Here is a 19,881-nt window from a genome sequence, read left to right as displayed (position 1 = left end):
GTACAATGGCAATCCGGCCGGGTGTAGGACCCGGCTGTCAGTGTCCTCCGCCAGCAGCTGGGGCTCGTCGACTGGTCCGGTACGGAGCCGACAGGCTGCTCCCGCCGCTCGCGGGTCTTGCCGGCAGCTGGTTACTGTAGCCGCGATGCTAATGACGCATGCTTGGTCGAGGGAGCGTGGCTACAGTCCAAGCCGCCTGGTGGGAGATCACTGTAGCCACACCGTGTCTCATCTGGTTAGTGGTGCACGGGCCCCGAGGAAGGAACGGGCCGCCTGCTGGAAGCCGGCTTCCCTTAGGTCCGACTGGTCAGGCTTCCGCCGTCTTTCGAGCTCTCACTGCCTGGTAGGGCCCGCCGCCTGCAGGCCGTACCAACAGGGCGTCGTGGGAACAGGGCTCCGCCTGCCAGCAGTGACGTCAGGGGTGGAGTGGCAATAGTGCCGCGTCGGGCGGAGATCTCCGCCTGTACGGAGCACTGTGGCCACGCCCGGCCCTGGATACGGGGGTGATGGGCTACACTGTAGCCTCACCCCGTCTTGTCTTCTTAATGGGGCACAGACTCTGAGGGTGCCGTGGGCCGCCTGCTAGAAGCCGGCCTCTCTGGAGGCCGCCTGCAAGGAGTCGGCCCATCTTGGTGCCGCCTTCTGGAGCTTAGCCGCCTTCTGGCAGCCGGCCGCTTGGGCCAGCCGGCCATCAGAAGGCAGCGCTTCATCTTGATGTCCTGAGGGGCGCAGGCGGCCCCGATGTCTTGAAAGGTTCAGGGACTCGGGTTAGGCTACCTGTGGCCCATTACTCCAACACTCATCGTACCAAATGGATCAGAACAAGGCGGTGGCTGGGAGGCGGGGAGACCGGGAGAGAATGGGAGAGTGATTTTGTAGAGAATGCGAGAGTGATGTTGTAGTACGAGAGGGGTGAGCCAAACACGCTGCCGGGACTCTTGTGTCACCTCACGCGCAGTGTGTTGTCATGTCAATTCAATGTGAGGACATGATGAATAATTTGACCGACGTATACTAGTACTACTACTGTACTTCTTACTAGTCGTATTTAGTGTCACATTTTAACCATAGGTTTAACTAACAAAATGTCAATGCATGTCACTAATGCCGCTTGAAGCTATGTCGATATTTCCCCAAAGAGGAAGGGATGATGCAGCACAGCGGCGGTAGGTATTTCCCTCAGATATGAAACCAAGGTTACCAAACCAGTAGGAGAACTAAGCAACACAACGTAAACAACCCCTGCACATAGATAACAAATCCTCGCAGCCTGATGTGTTAAAGGGGTTGCCAATCCCTTCCGAGGTACGGCGCCTCAAGATAGGCAAACGGAAGTGAGATAAATTGCAGTAGATTGATAGATCGGACGCCAAATAAAATAAATAGAAATAAAACGCAGCAAGGTATTTTTGTATTTTTGGTTTAATAGATCTGAAATAAATGCAAAAGATCAGTAGATCGCAAAGGCAAATATATGAGAAAGAGACCCGGGGGGCGTAGATTTCACTAGTGGCTGCTCTCGAGAAAAATAGCAAATGGTGGGTGAACAAATTATTGTTGGGCAATTGATAGAACTTCAAATACTCATGACGATATCCAGGCAATGATCATTATATAGGCATCACGTACAAGATTAGTAGACCGACTCCTGCCTGCATCTACTACTATTACTCCACACATCGACTGCTATCCAGCATGCATCTAGTGTATTAAGTTCATGGGAAAATGGAGTAATGCAATAAGAACAATGACATGATGTAGACAAGATCTATCCATGTAGAGATAGACCCCATCGTTTTATCCTTAGTAGCAACGATACATACATGTCGTTTCCCTTTCTGTCACTGGGATCAAGCACCGTAAGATCGAACCCACTACAAAGCACCTCTTCCCATTGCAAGATAAATAGATCAAGTTGGCCAAACAAAACACAAATATCGGAGAAGAAATACGAGGCTATAAGAGATCATGCATAAAAGACATCAAAGAAACTCAAATACTTCCATGGATATAAAAAGATAGATCTGATCATAAACTCAAAGTTCATCGATCCCAACAAACACACCGCAAAGAGTTACATCATATGGATCTCCAAGAGACCATTGTATTGAGAATTCAGAGAGAGAGATGAAGCCATCTAGCTACTAACTACGGACCCGAAGGTCTACAAAGAACTACTCGTGCATCATCGGAGAGGCACTAGTGGAGGTGGTGAATCCCATCCGAGATGGTGTCTAGATTGCATCTGGTGGTTCTGGACTCTGCGGCGGCTGGATGGATATTTCGTCGACTCCCCTAGGGTTTTGGGAATATTGGGGTATTTATAGAGCAAAGAGGCGGTCCGGGGGGGTACCCGAGGTGGGCACAACCCACTAGGGCACGCCTGGGCCTCCTGGCGCGCCCTGGTGGGTTGTGCCCCCCTCGGGGCACCCCCCCAGGCGCAGCCAGGGCCCATTATGTTCCTTCTGGTCCAAAAAAATCTCCGCGAAGTTTCGTTGCATTTGGACTCCGTCTGATATTGATTTCCTGCGATGTAAAAAACATGCAGAAAACAGCAACTGGCACTTGGCACTATGTCAATAGGTTAGTACCAAAAAATGATATAAAATGAATATAAAACATCCAAGATTGATAATATAACAGCATGGAACAATCAAAAATTATAGATACGTTGGAGACGTATCAGCATCCCCAAGCTTAACTCCTACTCGTCCTCGAGTAGGTAAGTGATAAAAACAGAATTTTTATGTGGAATGCTGCCTAACATGTCATATCATAATCTTTTCTTTATAGCATGGACATTTGGAATTTTATATGATTCAAAGCAATAGTCTAGTTTTGACATGATAATTTAAATACTCAAGCATATCAACAAGTAACCATGTCTTTCAAAATATCAACGCTAAAATAAGTCATCCCTAGCCCATCATGCTCAACCATTGATCCATTCATGAAACACACTCGCATATTAGCTACACCCAATACTTAAGTACGATCATATTGCCTCCTAGTTCGTGCTTTTGTAAGAGAAGATGGAGACTCAAATTCAAAATAAAAATTGCATAAAGTAAAAGAAAGGACTTTCGCAGAGGGAAGTAGGGATTTGTAGAGGTGCCAGAGCTCAAAGCGAAAAACTTAGAGATAAAAACATTTTGGGAGGTGTATCCATCCCACCAATAAAAACGACTTAGAGTTCCCAACACTTTCCATGCTAGATATATCATAGGCGGTTCCCAAATAGAAAATAAAGTTTATTCCTTTTTCCACCATACTTTCACTTTCCATGGCTAGCCGCATCCACGGTTGCCCTCCATACCAACACTTTCCAACAAATTTATTATTTGACAACATAAAGTAAATTCATTTTTTTCATTCGGTACTGGGCATCCCTAAAACCTTTGCCTTACTCTCGTGCAATGACAAGTGAATAAACACTCATCGTGAGAATAACACATCCAGCATGGAAAATATTAGCCACCCCTCACCGCTCCGCGAGTGAAACAAACACACAAAAGAGAAGTTTATTTTGAAAATTAGAGATGGCACATTCAAATTTGCTTAGAACGGCAAAAGAATACTGCATATAGGTAGATATAGTGGACTCATGTGGCAAAACTGGTTTAAAGGATTTTGGATGCACAAGTAGAGATCATACTTAGTGCAAAAATGAAGGCTAGCAAAAGATTGAGAAGCGACCAACCAAGAAACGAATAATCTCATAAGAAAGCATTAAGCATAATTAACACCGAATAATGCACCACAAGTAGGATATAATTTCATTGCATGTCTATTGACTTTCGTACTTGCATAGGGAATCACAAACCTTAACACTAATCTTCTTACTACAGCATAATTACTCATTAACATAACTCACATATCACATCATCATATCTCAAAACTATTACTAAGAATCAAGTTTATTTTGTCCAATGGTCTTCATGAAAGTTTTTATTATATCCTTCTTGGATATCTATCACTTTGGGACTAATTTTCATGTGTTGCTTTTGACAAGCTCAAACAAATATAAGTGAAGATCATGAGCATAATTTTCTTTTTTTCTTTCTCTCAAAATAATTTAAGTGAAGCAAGAGAGAATTTCTTCAATTTTTTACTAACTCTCAAATAAATCTAAGTGAAGCAAGAGAGCATTTCTTCAAAAATAATAAAGCACACAGTGCTCAAAAAGATATAAGTGAAGCACTAGAGCAAGTCCATAGCTCATAAAAATTTAAGTGAATCATAGAGAGCAATTCTAACAAGTCATGACATAATTTTGGCTCTCTCAAATAGGTGTGTCCAGCAAGGGATCAAGACTTAAAACACAAAATAAAACAAAGTTTCTAACGTATCTAGTGCGCTCAACTCACTAGCAATTGATTCATCATGATTGGATCTTTTACAAAGATTAGCAAGTGGACGGGGATCCATATCAATAGAATTTTAGCAAACGAAGATGCAAACATATAGAAGGCACATGGCAACACAAGCAAACAAAAGATCTGACGAAAAAAAGGCGAACGAAAAAGAGGAGCGGATAAAACGACAAATTTTTGTGAAGTGGGGGAGAGGAAAACGAGAGGCAAATGGCAAATAATGTAAATTGCAAGGAGATGAGATTTGTGATTAGGAACCTGGTAGATGTTGATGATCCTCCCCGGCAACAGCGCCAGAAATTCCTTTTGATGTTGCTTGAAGCTACGTCGGTATTTCCCCAAAGAGGAAGGGATGATGCAGCACAATGGCGGTAGGTATTTCCCTCAGATATGAAACCAAGGTTATCGAACCAGTAGGAGAACCAAGCTACACAATGTAAACAGCCGCTGCACACAGATAACAAATCCTCGCAACCCCACGTGTTAAAGGGGTTGTCAATCCCTTCCGGGGTACGACGCCTCAAGATAGGCAAACGGACGTGAGATAAATTGTAGTAGATTGATAGATCGAACACCAAATAAAATAAATAGAAATAAAACGCAGCAAGGTATTTTTGTATTTTTGGTTTAATAGATCTGAAAATAAATGCAAAAGAAAAGTAGATCGCAAAGGCAAATATACAAGAAAGAGACCCGGGGGCCGTAGATTTCACTAGTGGCTTCTCTCAAGAAAAATAGCAAACGGTGGGTGAACAAATTACTGTTGGGCAATTGATAGAACTTAAAATACTCATGACGATATCCAGGCCATGATCATTATATAGGCATCATGTCCAAGATTAGTAGACTGACTCCTGCCTGCATCTACTACTATTACTCCACACACCGACCGCTATCCAGCATGCACCTAGTGTATTAAGTTCATGGAAAAACGGAGTAATGCAATAAGAACAATGACATGATGTAGACAAGATCTATCTATGTAGAGATAGACCCCATCGTTTTATCCTTAGTAGCAATGATACATATGTGTCGTTTCCCTTTCTGTCACTGGGATCAAGCACTGTAAGATCGAACCCACTACAAAGCACCTCTTCCCATTGCAAGATAAATAGATCAAGTTGGCCAAACAAAACCCAAATATCGGAGAAGAAATACGAGGCTATAAGAGATCATGCATAAAAGAGATCAAAGAAACTCAAATACTTTCATGGATATAAAAAGATAGATCTGATCATAAACTCAAAGTTCATCGATCCCAACAAACACACCGGAAAAGAGTAACATCATATGGATCTCCAAGAGACCATTGTATTGAGAATTCAGAGAGAGAGATGAAGCCATCTAGCTACTAACTACGGACCCGAAGGTCTACAAAGAACTACTCGCGCACCATCGAAGAGGCACCAATGGAGGTGGTGAACCCCATCCGAGATGGTGTCTAGATTGGATCTGGTGGTTCTGGACTCTGCGGCGGCTGGATGAATATTTCGTCGACTCCCCTAGGGTTTTGGGAATATTGGGGTATTTATAGAGCAAACAGGCGGTCCGGGGGAACCCGAGGTGGGTTGTGCCCCCCTCGGGGCACCCCCAGGCGTAGCCAGGGCCCATTATGTTCCTTCCGGTCCAAAAAAATCTCCGCGAAGTTTCGTTGCATTTGGACTCCGTCTGATATTGATTTCCTGCGATGTAAAAAACATGTAGAAAACAGCAACTGGCACTTGGCACTATGTCAATAGGTTAGTACCAAAAAATGATATAAAATGATTATAAAACATCCAAGAATGATAATATAATAGCATGGAACAATCAAAAATTATAGATACATTGGAGACGTATCAGTCACCGAAAATTATACCATTGGAAACTATGCTCAAATACGAATCAAATGATATAATTTTTTGTGACATGTATTAATATTTAGTTAGTTAAATTTATGGTCAAAATTTGACAAAAATTACGAAGGGGACCAATAAACCAGGAGGGAGGTAGTAGTACGTGTAGCCCAATATACGGTATAGAGGAATAGTTAAAATTTAGAAATGGAGTAAGAAGTTACAAGGCTGTGCGACAGACTTTGTAGGCTACATGAGTAATACAAAATATAATTCTCATTAGACAACACTTTCACCAACAAGTACGCACTTGAAGCCTAATTGATATATATATATATATATATATATATATATATATATATATATATATATATATATATGGTTTCTGCACAACATCTTCATCCTACGCATGTGAGTTAGGATGCACTTGATCCCAGAAAGGTATCTATCCTTCAAACTAACTACAATACATAATATCCAACAAAAAAGGGTCATGCTACAACAACAGGATACATGGCTCAGTCTAGATATCAGTACGAATCAAGTTGTGGATATTTGTTGTTGGCATGAACCACATCGCCGCATGTCGGGTTTGCAAAAGCCATTCATCACATGGAAGCTTTCTGCCTTTCACACACTGAAGATTATCTGGCAACAAGTTGTGTTGACGAATCTCTGGATATGGTGATTTATGAAACCCATGGTACGATGTGTAAACACAGTTTCCCCTGGCGAATGGAAGTTGTATAGTATGGTAATCATCGCCGGTGATATGATTGATGATTGGTTGGATGATCGGATAACTCAGCCTGAGGAACATGGAGTAGTTGCCGAGGCTGTAAACCCGCCTCCAGTTGAATACGCCTGGCCCAACGGAACTGGGATCTTTCTCGAACACGAAGCAGCCATAGTCATCACAGTCACGAACGCCCCAGGCATTGTACTGCATGTGGTTTGATGAAATGGTTTGGTTAATTTGGTACGTGCGAATGAGCATCAAATGACCACCGTCAGTTGAACGAGCGATAAACCACCACCCATTGACTGGTATGATTCCAGGTCCTCGAATCATGAAGGCCAGCGCATTTGCGTATGCTGCAACAAATCAAATTGGAGACCAAAAGGACAAAAATATACAATCATGTTCAGAATATGTGTGGAATTAAGATTATTATAACAGTGACACATATCATAGACAGAGAATTGCAATGACGTGGTCATCATCATACCCCAAGTTAAAAAAATTAAGCCAATGGCTTTCATATTCTAGCAATGTGTCATGGTTCAAACATCATGTAACAATGAGAGGAAAACAACTATGACAGGGCCTACTCATATTCTACCATAGCACTTACTACTGTTCTCATATCAACTCTAAACAATAACATGCGTGGTTATAAAAATCTTGGAAATGAGAGTAACATATAGCAATCATGAGGTTATACTCATAATATCTATTCTAACAATGATTAGATGCCAATTGTTCTCATATCAACTCTAACAATAACATGTGTGGTCATAAAAATCTAGGAAATGAGAGGAACATATAGCAATGATGTGGTTATAGACATACTATCTATTCTAAATTTCTAACAATCAACAGGCAGTCGTATTCATAATGTAAAGATGAGATGAGATAGGACAATTACACGATGATAGACTCCACCAGTATAGGCAGCCAATCTGTGTGGCGACCGCGTAAATGATGCCATCGTGCACTATAGCATCAGACAGACATGGAGGCTCAACAGGATTGGCGATGAGCCATAACCATGTATGGCGACCGGATTCCAGATAGAGTAATCCCATGCCGAACAAGGCAATGAGCTTGTAATCCATGTAGTCTTCTGATGGTGTGGGCACTTCGCAGATTACAACCTTCAGCAAACGGAGGTCGCACCAAAAGCTCGATGCGTCTTGTGCGTAGTAGGCAGGAGTGTATGGCGGGTCGCGAGGCTCGATGGCGGCGGTATCCAACGATGGAAGGGTGATCTCTCGCTGGGTGTAGATATCCACGAGACACCACAGACTACCGGATTGGTGGATGAGGACAATCCAGTTGGCCTTCATGCCCGCCCAGTAGTGGCCGCGCATGAAAGACAGGTGGACGGGTAGTGGTAGCATGTCGAGGGGCACCACGGCAACCTCCGTAGGATCGTCAAGTCGGTGTCTGGGCCACCTGCGAGGATCGGGCATCAGCAAGCAGGGTGTCTTGAAAAGGGTCGGTCGGTTGCAGACGAGTAGACGGTACAAAGACACCGAGCATGCGGCCAGACGCACGGTGCCGAGCAGGTCCATAAGATTACAGATCTGCTCCAAGAGAACATCGGGGAGGGAATTCAAATTGCGGCTCTACATGTCAGTCGGTTCTGCCATAGGGTTTTTTATGGCACTGAGTGATTGGGGTTTTCGGTGCCTGCGAGCGAGCGGGGAAGTGTATTTTGGCGGGCGAGCAAAGAAGATGGCGTGTGTGGCCAAGTAGTGAGTGGGGGGATATGGTACGCGCGAGCTACCAAGGAAGATGGCGCGGGCAGGCGAGCAGTGAGCGGGGGGGAAATGGTGTGCGGCCGACGATGGGGAAGAGAGGAGGAAGAATAAGAGAGGAGGAAGAAGAGGGAAAGACGGCGAAGAAAGTGCACTAAATCTCAATTCTAGTAGCACTACTACCAGGATATACCATCCTTCAGAGTGTAAATAGTTAAACCGATGACATGTGGGACTACCTCAAGAGGGCCCATATGTCAGTTAATGAAAGAGAGAGGTGCGTAGGCATATTTGCGGAAGCGTACTACACTGGCAAACATGATGGAAATACTGGGTAAGGCTGATTTAGTAACACCAACACGCTGGTTTAGCTTATTAATTAAGTGTCCCATCTGCTGCAGCGTGTATTGTCACTTCACTGTGAAGACTAGTTGAATAGTTCTCTCTGACCGAGATGGGGAATAATGGATCGCCAAGACTTCCTATCTACAGTATCCCTATGCATCTACTCTCATCCTGTCCAACAAGATGAAACATTGGCCAAGGCACCCGGCGCCAATAATGTAGGAGTACTAGTAGTAGTATTTTGTGTCAAACTTTGACCATCTATTTAACAAATAAATGTTAATGCATTTCACCAAAAATCATATCACTGGATTCGTATTTGAACATAGTTTTTAATGGTATAGTTTTTTATGACATGCATTGACACTTTGTTAGTTAAATTTACGGTTAAAATTTTACACTAAGTATGAAGGGGACCATTAAACCAGGACGGAGGTTTATATACAAGTCAATAAAAAATCATCAACCAAGGTAGTAGTGAATGATTAGTGCCCGAAGAATTTTTTCCAAAAGTACTCAATAATGGGCTCATTTTCCTCAAGAAAATTGTGTTTACGAACGTATTAATTGGAATGCATGCGTGAGGAACAAATGACCAGAACTTTTACATGCATTGGTGAGTTTTCTCTTAATTCTTGCATGCAACGTTTTAATGAAGCTTGAAAGATGAACATGTCAATGGGAGGGAGTAAAAGCTCATGCATGCATGCAACATGTAACACTCACACGTACACATGCACGCACGCAACACTCACGCATCCATGCGGCACGCAGCACATGACGCAACACACACGCTCATGCTCAAGTGCTCAACCTACTCCCTCCGTCCGTGAAAGACTGTACATATAGAGATTTACACATTGACCAAGAGGAACCGAAACTTCATGGCATAATTAATGCCCAAAAGTAGCAGACTTATGTGTGCATGCGACCATTGAGAGAAGAAGATTAAATGAAAGTTGTTGCATGTTGTAATTAAGGATAGACATATAGCCTATAGCTAGAGCACAAGTTGGTGCATTAGTCAATCAATATTGATTAGATTAAAGGCTAAGTGCATTGGAAGTGCAGATGTACACTTTGTTGGAAAAATTTCTAATGCTAGATGTACAGTTTTTCACGGACCGAGGGAGTACACGTGCATGCACTCACATACACAGCCAGGGTGGTTCGCGTGCAAGGGTTGGACTCCTGTCGCGCCTGCGTAAAGTTTTGTTTAACTAATTTCTTTGCTCTGCCAACTGACAGGTGCGACCCAGAAACCAGATGTCAATTTAACTAGTCAACAAAGTGCCACGTCGACTATGTGGCCAGTCAGTAGGGTGCAATACGGTGCTCTACGGTGAGCTAGTGACCGTATAATCACCGTGAAACTATATAGTGACTGTAATGAGCGTATTGTTACATACGTTGACCGCCAGTGTATTTTTCTCGTTTCAAATTAAGCCATATTAACTGGAAAGGACACAGGACTAGTACTGCTTTGATGTGTCCCGTCAACTTGCCGAACGAGGAGAAGCTTGCTTACTACACCCTCTCCCTCGCCCACGCGCGGTGGATCACAGGACGAGGAGAAGCTTGCTTACTACGTACGCCTATGCCCTCTCGCTCGCCCACGCACGCGGTGGCTCGCGGGACGAGGAGAGGGTTTTGACTACAACGCCCTCTCCCTCTCCCTCGCCCCCGCGGTGGACGTGCAGCAGTTCATTCGGTGTCAGATTGCCAGAAGCATATTGTACTATAGTATCATCATTGTTGGACCTTCCGAAGAGGTGAAGAACCAAGTGCAAGGTTCACACGAGTACGAACTGTTGAACCTCCCGAAGAGGCAAAGAGCCAAGCGCAAGGTTTTATAGGAGTTGTCGTCCTAGTAGGAGTACTACAACTATAGCGAACAATGCTACTGTATGATGCCGCCATGTCACCTATATCCAAAGTTGTGCCACCTTTTTTTCTCGAAGAGCATGTTGGAGCCCATGCAACAACCACACAAGTTGCACGTACACATAACACATTTACTAGTAATAAATTCTAAAGGACAAATGCCAGTATGCCACACAAGTTCATCTCCACTTCATGTGATAAATTTGTGCACAACTAGTGTGACGCCCTCGATTCAATCGTACACTAATGATACACGCAAATGTGTACGATCAAGATCAAGGACACACAGGAAGATATCACAACACAACTCTAGACACAAATAAAATAATACAAGCTTTATATTACAAGCCATGGGCCTCGAGGGCTCGAATACATCAGCTCGAAAACACAAGAGTCAGCGGAAGCAACAATATCTGAGTACAGACATAAGTTTAGACAAGTTTGCCTTAAGAAGGCTATCACAAAAGCAACATCGATCGAAAAGGCAAGGCCTCCTGCCTGGGAGCCTCCTAACTGCTCCTGGTCGTTGGCAGCCTCCACATAGTAGTAGGCACCCTCGGTGTAGTAGTAATCCTCGGTGGTGACGTCTGGCTCCTGGACTCCATCGTCTGGTTGCGTCAACCGAGAAGAATGGAAAAAGGGGGGAAAGAGGAAGCAAAGCAACCGTGAGTACTCATCCGAAGTACTCAACAAGCAAGGATCTACACTACATATGCAACATTATCAAAGGAAGGCTATATATGTGGACTGGGCTGCAGAAATGCCAGAATAAGAGGGAGGACAAGCTAGTCCTATCGAAGACTAGCATCTTCTGGAAACCACCATCTTGCAGCAACAGGAGGGAGTAGAGTAGTATAACATAAGTCATATTTATGTTGTTGTATCAGCGCTCCGGGATCCTTTCTCGACTCCCGAAGCAACATATCCAAAACATGCCTCAACATCCAGTTCTAGTTGTATCGATCGGGATACAACTCCGAGTGTCCGTTATCGTAGGACATGCTATCGATAGATGTTTTCTTCCCTGCAGGGGTGCACCAACTTACCCACCATGCTCGCTTAACTCCGGCCGGACACAGTTTACTGGGTGCCCGGCCTAGGCCAAACAATATGCCGCAACCCGACCTAGGCTTAATAGAGGGGTCAGCACGCCGGACTAAACCTATGCCCCCAGGGGTCTTGGGCCATCACCCCGGGAACTCCTGCACGTTGCGTGGGCGGCCGGTGAGCAGACCTAGCTACCTCCTTAAAAAGGCAGGTGCTTACGAGTCCAACCCGGCGCGCGCCGCTCAGTCGCTGATGTCTATTAAGCTTCGGCTGATGCATACGACGCAGAACGCCCATACTATGCCCACGTGATGGTTAGTGCTATCAGGCCAGAGGCCCCTCAAATCAAATATCCAAATCATAGTGGATTAGGAATGCGCGGTAACAAGCAGAGACTCACGAAAGATGTGACCCGTCGCCCGTCTCGAGGACTTGCGGCAAGGGCTAAGAATGCCCGGCCACACCTCGTAATTATCTCGCGGGCACCCTCCAGGTCAACCCGACTCCTCATCACTTGCAAATATGCTCGCGTGGGTACCCCTCAGGGCCGACCCGTCTTTAGTAACAGGGTTCAGTTTAAAGTCATAGTAATCATAGTAACCGTGTGTCTAACACCAAGGGGAAAACCAGAGGAATCACCCTTGACGGATTCCACTCGATGTAATCATCAAGGTGAACGTAAGAGGATCCACCCTCGAGGTTCACACTTGAGGGGTTGCACGACAGAGTCGTATCGGAAGTGGTTAAGGTGGAATCACCCTCGATGACCACGACCGAATAGCTACACTACAGGGTTAACATCAGAAGTGCTGATGAGGTCTTACCCTCGGCACTGGATAGTAACCCAGTAGTGTCGAGCAAGTAAGGGGAAAGTGATGTGCGGTGCCGGGGCCTGGTCTTCGATCCCGTTGATCGGGTCTTCGATGATGAAGCAGGGGCAACAAGGACAAGGTGGGGGTCACTGATGGATCACTAACCAACCTATACTAAGCAGTTTGGGATAAGCAGGTAGGTAACAATAAGCAGGTTACAAAAGCAGGCTATGCATCAGAATAGGAGCAAACAATTACAATAGCAAAATCTACTGCAAGCATGAGAGAAAGGAAATGGGCGATATCGGGATGATCAAAGGGGGGGCTTGCCTGGAAGCTGTGCTGAAAAGAAAGAAATGTCGTCGTCGACGTAGTCGATCACACGGGCGGCATCGGTCTCGGGGTCTACCGGAGAGAAGAGGGGAAGAAACAATAAATATAAAGCAAGCATAGCATCTCAAAGCATAACATGGCAATATGCTGTGCCGGGTGCGACCTAACGTATGGCTACACTATATAGGTGAAGGGGGAATTCAACCGGGAATGTTTTCCTGGTTCCGGACCTGTGTCAGACAGATGACCGGAGGGGGAATCTTCCATGTTCAGTTAGTTAGAAGCATCTGACAGGTAAACCGACCGCATATTCAGATTAGTCTTGTCGTTCTGAGCAACTTTCATATATAAAGTTTTTCGATCCGAGCTACGGTTTATTTTCTACGAATTTTCAAAGTTTTAAACATTTTCTGAAATTATTTAAATTAACAGAATTAACAGAAAAGGAAATATGACGTCAGCATTGCGTGGGGAGGACGTCAGCAGTCAACAGACTCGCACGGGATGTGGGTCCAGTGGGACACACATGTCAGCCTCTGTTAGTCCAACAGTGGATTAAACTAACTAATCTGGGTTAATTAGCTACTGGACTGTAAGTGCATCTAGTGCCCCTTAGTGATTTTGGTGTATTGAAGACTTATAGGTTAAGGGTCTAATGTGTTTATGAGTGTACATAGGTCTATAAGTCTATGAGGAGTTTGATATTTATAGAGAAATTCGACCCCTAAAAATGAAGTTCTTCAACTGAAGACTTTGGATTTATGAAGACTTTCTAAAGACTTTGAAAGTGAAGACATTGGCGTGACCTTGAAGATTTGATATTCATTCGAGGAACATGAAGCGTGAAGACTTTTGTTTTCATAGTTTCATTTTCTATTTCTTGAGTCATAGGAAACACCGTACTGTTAAAGGGGGTCGAGGAAATACTAAGGAAAATTTTCCGTGTGATGCTCAACTCAAAATCCTACACCTACAAATCCCTTCGAGTGAAGCCATTGGAAATCTCATACAGTTCAGTCATATTCTTCAGTGACAGAGACGAAGTTCTTCTGGTCTCTGTGGAATTTTTTCTGACTGAGGAGTTAGGAATTCGCCAGTGTGGATTGCCTACACAGTGAGGAACATGATAGCCCTGAGGAATTTGACACTCAAATTTCCGACCGTTGCTGTGCCTTGTGCCAGCTGTCCCAAAATATCTACCCACCTAACAGTCATATCATTGAAGGACATTTATGTCCTATCATGTCGGGCTGCTCCCTAGGCTATAAATAGCCGCCCCCTACAACCACTAGCTGGTTGGCTGCTCCGAGAGAAACTGACACTTGTCATTTGAGAGCATCCCGTCCTCCAAGGACTTTGAGCGAAAATCATCGAGTGAGGAAAACCCAAACCCAAACACCTACAAACCCAAAGGGATTGAGCATCACTGAAGAGATTGATCCTGTGTGGATCCGACGCTTGTTACCTTTGAAGACTGTGCTTCTTCCAGACGGTAAGGCATCATGGTCTAGAGCATCCAAGAGGAATTGTGGATCGCCGAGTGACCGAGTCCGTGAAGGTTTAGAAGTCAGCTGAAGACTTACCACGAGTGATTGGGCGAGGTCTGTGTGACCTTAGCTCAAGGAGAATACGGTGAGGACTATGTGTCCGGGACTGTGTGTCCTCAGGTTTAAATACCTAGCCGCTCCAACCAGATGTACAACTGAGACAGCAGTTGGAACTGGTCTACCAAATCATTGTCTTCACCAAGCTTACTGGTTCTATTTCCTCAACTCTTTCATTTCCTCATTACAGTTGTTGTGTGCTTGTTCATATCTGTGTTTGAAGACTTTGACTGAAGACTTTCTCAATTTCTTTAGTTCAATTTCTTCAGTCTGTTTGTCTTCATCCTGTGCTATCCTGTGTTTACGCTTTCTGTACTCTGTGCTTGTCTTCGTTTCATCATGATGACTATGCTTGTGTTCTGTTATGTTTACTTTTGAGTACTTATTCTGCTGCTAGTAGTTCTTCGCTAAGGAATTTCCTCACTCGCAAATTCCTCAGTGAAGAATTCATAAAAATCGCCTATTCACCCCCCTCTAGTCGATATAACGCACTTTCAATTGGTATCAGAGCAAGGTACTCCCTTGTTCTGTGTGATTTTGGTTTAACCACCTGGAGTTTTAGTTATGTCGACCGCAGGTATGATCAAGGTCTCTGCTGGGTGTCCTGCCTTCGATGGGTCGGACTACCCCTACTGGAAGAATAAGATGCGAATGCATCTTGAGGTTATTGATAATGATCTCTGGTATGTTGTGGAAAATGGTGTTCCCTCAGTCACACCTTCTCCGAATGCTGCTGATGTGAAGAGATTCAAGCAACTCGACTCTCAAGTGAAGAATATCATATGTGGCCATCTGAGCAAAGGACAGTATGGAAGAGTGAGTGCTTTGGAAACTGCTAAGCTTATCCGGGATAGGCTGTCCAAAGTCAATGAAGGAGTCTCAACACAGCGTGACTCTCGAGTTGATGTTCTTCGCAATCTCTTCAACCGCTTCAAAAGACTCGACAATGAAAACGTTCAACAAACCTTCGATCGCCTCACTGACATCTCAAATGAGCTTCAATCACTTGGTGCCACTGACATCACCGACCATGAGGTGGTGAAGAAATTGCTGAGATCGCTTGATTCCTCATTTGATACTCTGGCACTTATGATACAAGAGCGTGCTGACTACAAGTCACTTGATCCCGCTGATATCCTCGAAAGGCTAAATACTCATGAGTTCCAGCTTGCTGAAAAGAGATATCTCTATGGTTCGAGCTATGGCAGATCACGTGCACTGAAGGCCAAGGCAGTTTCTGAGTCTGAAGATGAAGATTCTGGCAGCAGCCTTGGTGATCCTGAAGAACTGAGCCATGAACTAGCACTGCTCGTGAAGAAATTCCAGAAGTTCTCAAGACGTGGTCGCTTTGGAAAACCCTCAAGGAGCAGTGATTCCTCATCCAGTGACTACAAGAAGAGGCTTTGCCACAAATGCAAGAAACCTGGTCACTACATTCAAGATTGTCCTCAGTGGGAAAAGGAATCAAAGAACAAGAAATACAAGGATTACAGTTCTGATGATGCGAAGAAGAAGAAGAAATCTTCAAAGTCTTCTTCATCAAAATCCTCAAAATCTTCATCTCACAAGAAGAGCAGCTCCAAGAAGGCTCGGGCATTCATTGGCAAGGAAATGGACTCTGAGGCTGAATCTAAGTAACATGAGGATGAGGAGGCATCTGAGGAGTCCGAGTCCAGTGTGGCGAGCCTAGCCCTCGCTACTGCATTCGTCAGCAAGTCTATCTTCAACTCTGAAGAAAATGACCTCACCAACAAGGCTGATGAAGGCAATGATGACTACGCTCCCACCTATTGCTTCATGGCAAAGGGTGCCAAGGTACTCAAATATACCTCCCCTGAATCAAGTGAGAATGAATCTGATGAAAACCTCAAGCCCAGCTACTCTAAACTTGCTAAGATTGCTGTGAAACAACAAAAGGCTTTTGAAAAGGTTCAAAACATGCTAGACAAAAGTGATGATATGTTGGGTGAAGAAATGGATCGCACTAAAACCTTGAGTGAAAATATTCAGAGACTTCAGTCTAGGTTTGACAACCTTCAAGGTCATCATAACACTCTCTTATCTGATCACGAGAAGTTTCTTATGAATTTCTTCAAAGCAAGCAAGATCTTGAAAAGCTAAGAGTGAGTTATGAAGATCTTCAGAAGGAGCGTGATTCATTACTTGCTCAACAAATCAGCGCTGCTCAGGAAGAATTTGTTCCTCCATGTTTGAAATGCATTGAACGTGAATCTGCTAATTCTTCACCTGAATGTTCAAATGCTTCTAATGCTACAAATTCTTCAATTGTCTCTGCTATCACTAATTCCTCATCTGAGGACATTGCTAGTATCACTGATGATGGAGGGCTGAAGGAATTGTACATGACAGGCATGTACAAAAGCCTCAAAGGGCATCAGACTCTTTGTGATGTGCTTAAAAAGCAGATCCTCAACAGGAACCCTAGGAAAGAGGGTATTGCCTTTGAGAGAAAACTCAATGCTGATGGTACATATTGGAAGCCTGAGCAGTACCCCAAAACCTCATGGGTTGCTGCAAAGGGACCTCCAGTTGATCCATCTAATCTATCTGGCTTTACATGTGAATCTCCTCATTCTTCTGATGAGTCATTTGACTCCAACTATAAACTGTTCAAAAATCAGAATGGTGAAGTATTTGCTAGATATGTTGGTACTAACTGCAGGAACGGTTCCCCTATGAAGAAAATCTAGGTTCCCAAAAAGTGCCTTGAAAGTATTCAGGTGAACGTCCTCATGACTCCACCTGTGAAGAATAGGAACCCCAGATCAAACTCTTCATATGGACCAAATTCTTCATATGGATCCAAGTCCTCATACGGACAAAGTTCCTCACGTGGATCAAATTCCTCAAAAGGATCGAAGTCCTCATATGAATATCATCGTGCTAACAACTATGTTTCGCAGGGAAGAGCAAAGGGCTATGAATATGAGCATTATTCTTCTAACCATTATGTTCATAAGTCCTCGAAGTATTTCCCTACTTATTCATATGCTTATCCTAACTCTTCTTATGTGAAACGAAATGGATTAGCTTCTATGCCACCTTTCTCGCATGGAGCTCGCAGAGTGATGAACTCTTTGCCACCCCTTCAGATGTGGGTGGTGAATAAAAAGAACTAATCTCTTATGTAGGGTCAGGTCTCCAGACGTGCGTAAACGTGTGAAGAATTTGCTGGAGACCTGAAAATGCCTGAAAGGATGCAGGCTAATCATGAAGAAATGAACTTTCATTTCTCACATCCTCATACTGCTTTATCTGTTCTATTGCTTGATGAAATTGATCTGATGAATTGATGTCATATTCTTCACTGATGAAGTATATGAGTTCGTAAGCTGCACTAATTCATCTGCAGGATGATCAACCTAAAGCCACTAAGTGGGTCCTCGATAGTGGATGTACAAATCACATGACTAGTGACAAGAATCTATTGATGGACGCTCCCTTATCTCCATCGCATCTGAAGCAAATCATCTTTACTGACAAAGGCAAAAGTCAGGTATTGGGCCTAGGTAAGGTTGCGATCTCAAAAGATCGACACATGGACAAAGTCCTGCTTGTCGAGTCCTTAGGATACAACCTCATGTCTGTCTCAATGCTTTGTGATCTTGATATGGTTGTTGTCTTTGGCAAGTATCGTTGTGTTGTGATCATGGAAGCTGACAATTCCAAAGTCTTCGAAGGCTTTAGGAGAGGAGACTTGTATATTGTTGATTTCTCTACAGGACCACAACCAGTTGTGTGCCTACTTGCAAAAGCTTCAGAAGGCTGGCTATGGCATCGACGACTTGGTCATGCAGGCATGAGGAATTTGCACACGCTTGCGAAGAAGAAGCATGTCATTGGCATTGAAAATGTCAAATTCCTCAAGGATCACTTATGCGGAGCCTGTGAAGCTGGAAAGATGACCAAGGCCAAGCATCCAGCGAAGACTATCATGACTACTACTCGACCATTTGAATTGATTCATATGGATCTCTTCAGTCCTAATCATTATGCTGCAGTTACAAATGATGCATCTCAATATGGCTTTGTTATTGTTGATGATTACTCTCGTTACACATGGGTACACATTGTTACTTACAAACATGAAGTGCAGGAAGTCTTCAAACGATTTTCCTCGAGGGCTTCAACCAACTTTGGTGTGACGATCAAGCACATCAGAAGTGACAATGGAACTGAGTTCAAGAATTCTGGTCCTGATGACTATCTTTGTTGAACTTGGTATTACTCATGAGTTATCTGCTCCTTATACTCCTCAGCAGAATGGCGTCGTGGAGTGCAAGAACAGGAGTCTTGCTGAGATGGCTCGCACTATGCTTGATGAATACAAAACGCCTCGTCGTTTCTGGATTGATGCAATTGATATTGCGTGCCACATCATCAACATAGTATATCTTCACAAATTCAACAAAAAGACTGCCTATGAACTCCTCACTGGCAAGAAACCCAATGTGAGTTATTTCAAAGTCTTCGGTGCTAAATGCTGGATTAGAGATCCTCATCACAACTCTAAATTTGCACCGAAAGCACATGAAGGTTTTCTGCTTGGTTACGGAAAGGACTCGCACACCTACAGAGTCTTCAACAACGTTCTTCACAAGGTTGTTGAAAATGTAGATATGCCGTTCGATGAAACTAATGGCTCGCAAAGAGAGCACCTACCTTCTGTGATAGATGAACCAGCACCTGAGGAATCTATCAAGTTCAAGGCTACTGAGGATGTCATTCCGACCGAAGAATCTGCTGAAGAATTCATTCCAGAACGTGAAGAACGTCGAGCTGAGGCACCTGAAGCAAATGGTGCTGAAGAAAATGCTGATCAAATTCCTCGACGACAACCAGCTCATCCTCGCGTTGCAAAAGAAGTGCAAATTGAGAAGATCATCGATGACATTGAAGCACCAGGTCCTCTCACACGCTCAAGAGCTTCACATTTATCTAACTTTTGTGGGCACTTTGCTTTTGTCTCTATCACAGAGCCCGCTAAGGTAGATGAAGCATTTCTGGAGCCTGAGTGGATTCAGGCCATGCAAGAAGAATTACATCAGTTCGAGCTCAACAACGTCTGGGAAATGGTCAAACGTCCAGATCCTCGCAAGCACAATATCATTGGCACAAAGTGGATCTACCGCAACAAGCAAGA

The sequence above is a fragment of the Aegilops tauschii genome, chromosome 1 (assembly GCF_002575655.3).
Source record: "Aegilops tauschii subsp. strangulata cultivar AL8/78 chromosome 1, Aet v6.0, whole genome shotgun sequence".
Classification (NCBI taxonomy): Eukaryota; Viridiplantae; Streptophyta; class Magnoliopsida; order Poales; family Poaceae; genus Aegilops; species Aegilops tauschii.
Note: the sequence above shows the minus strand (reverse complement) of the source record.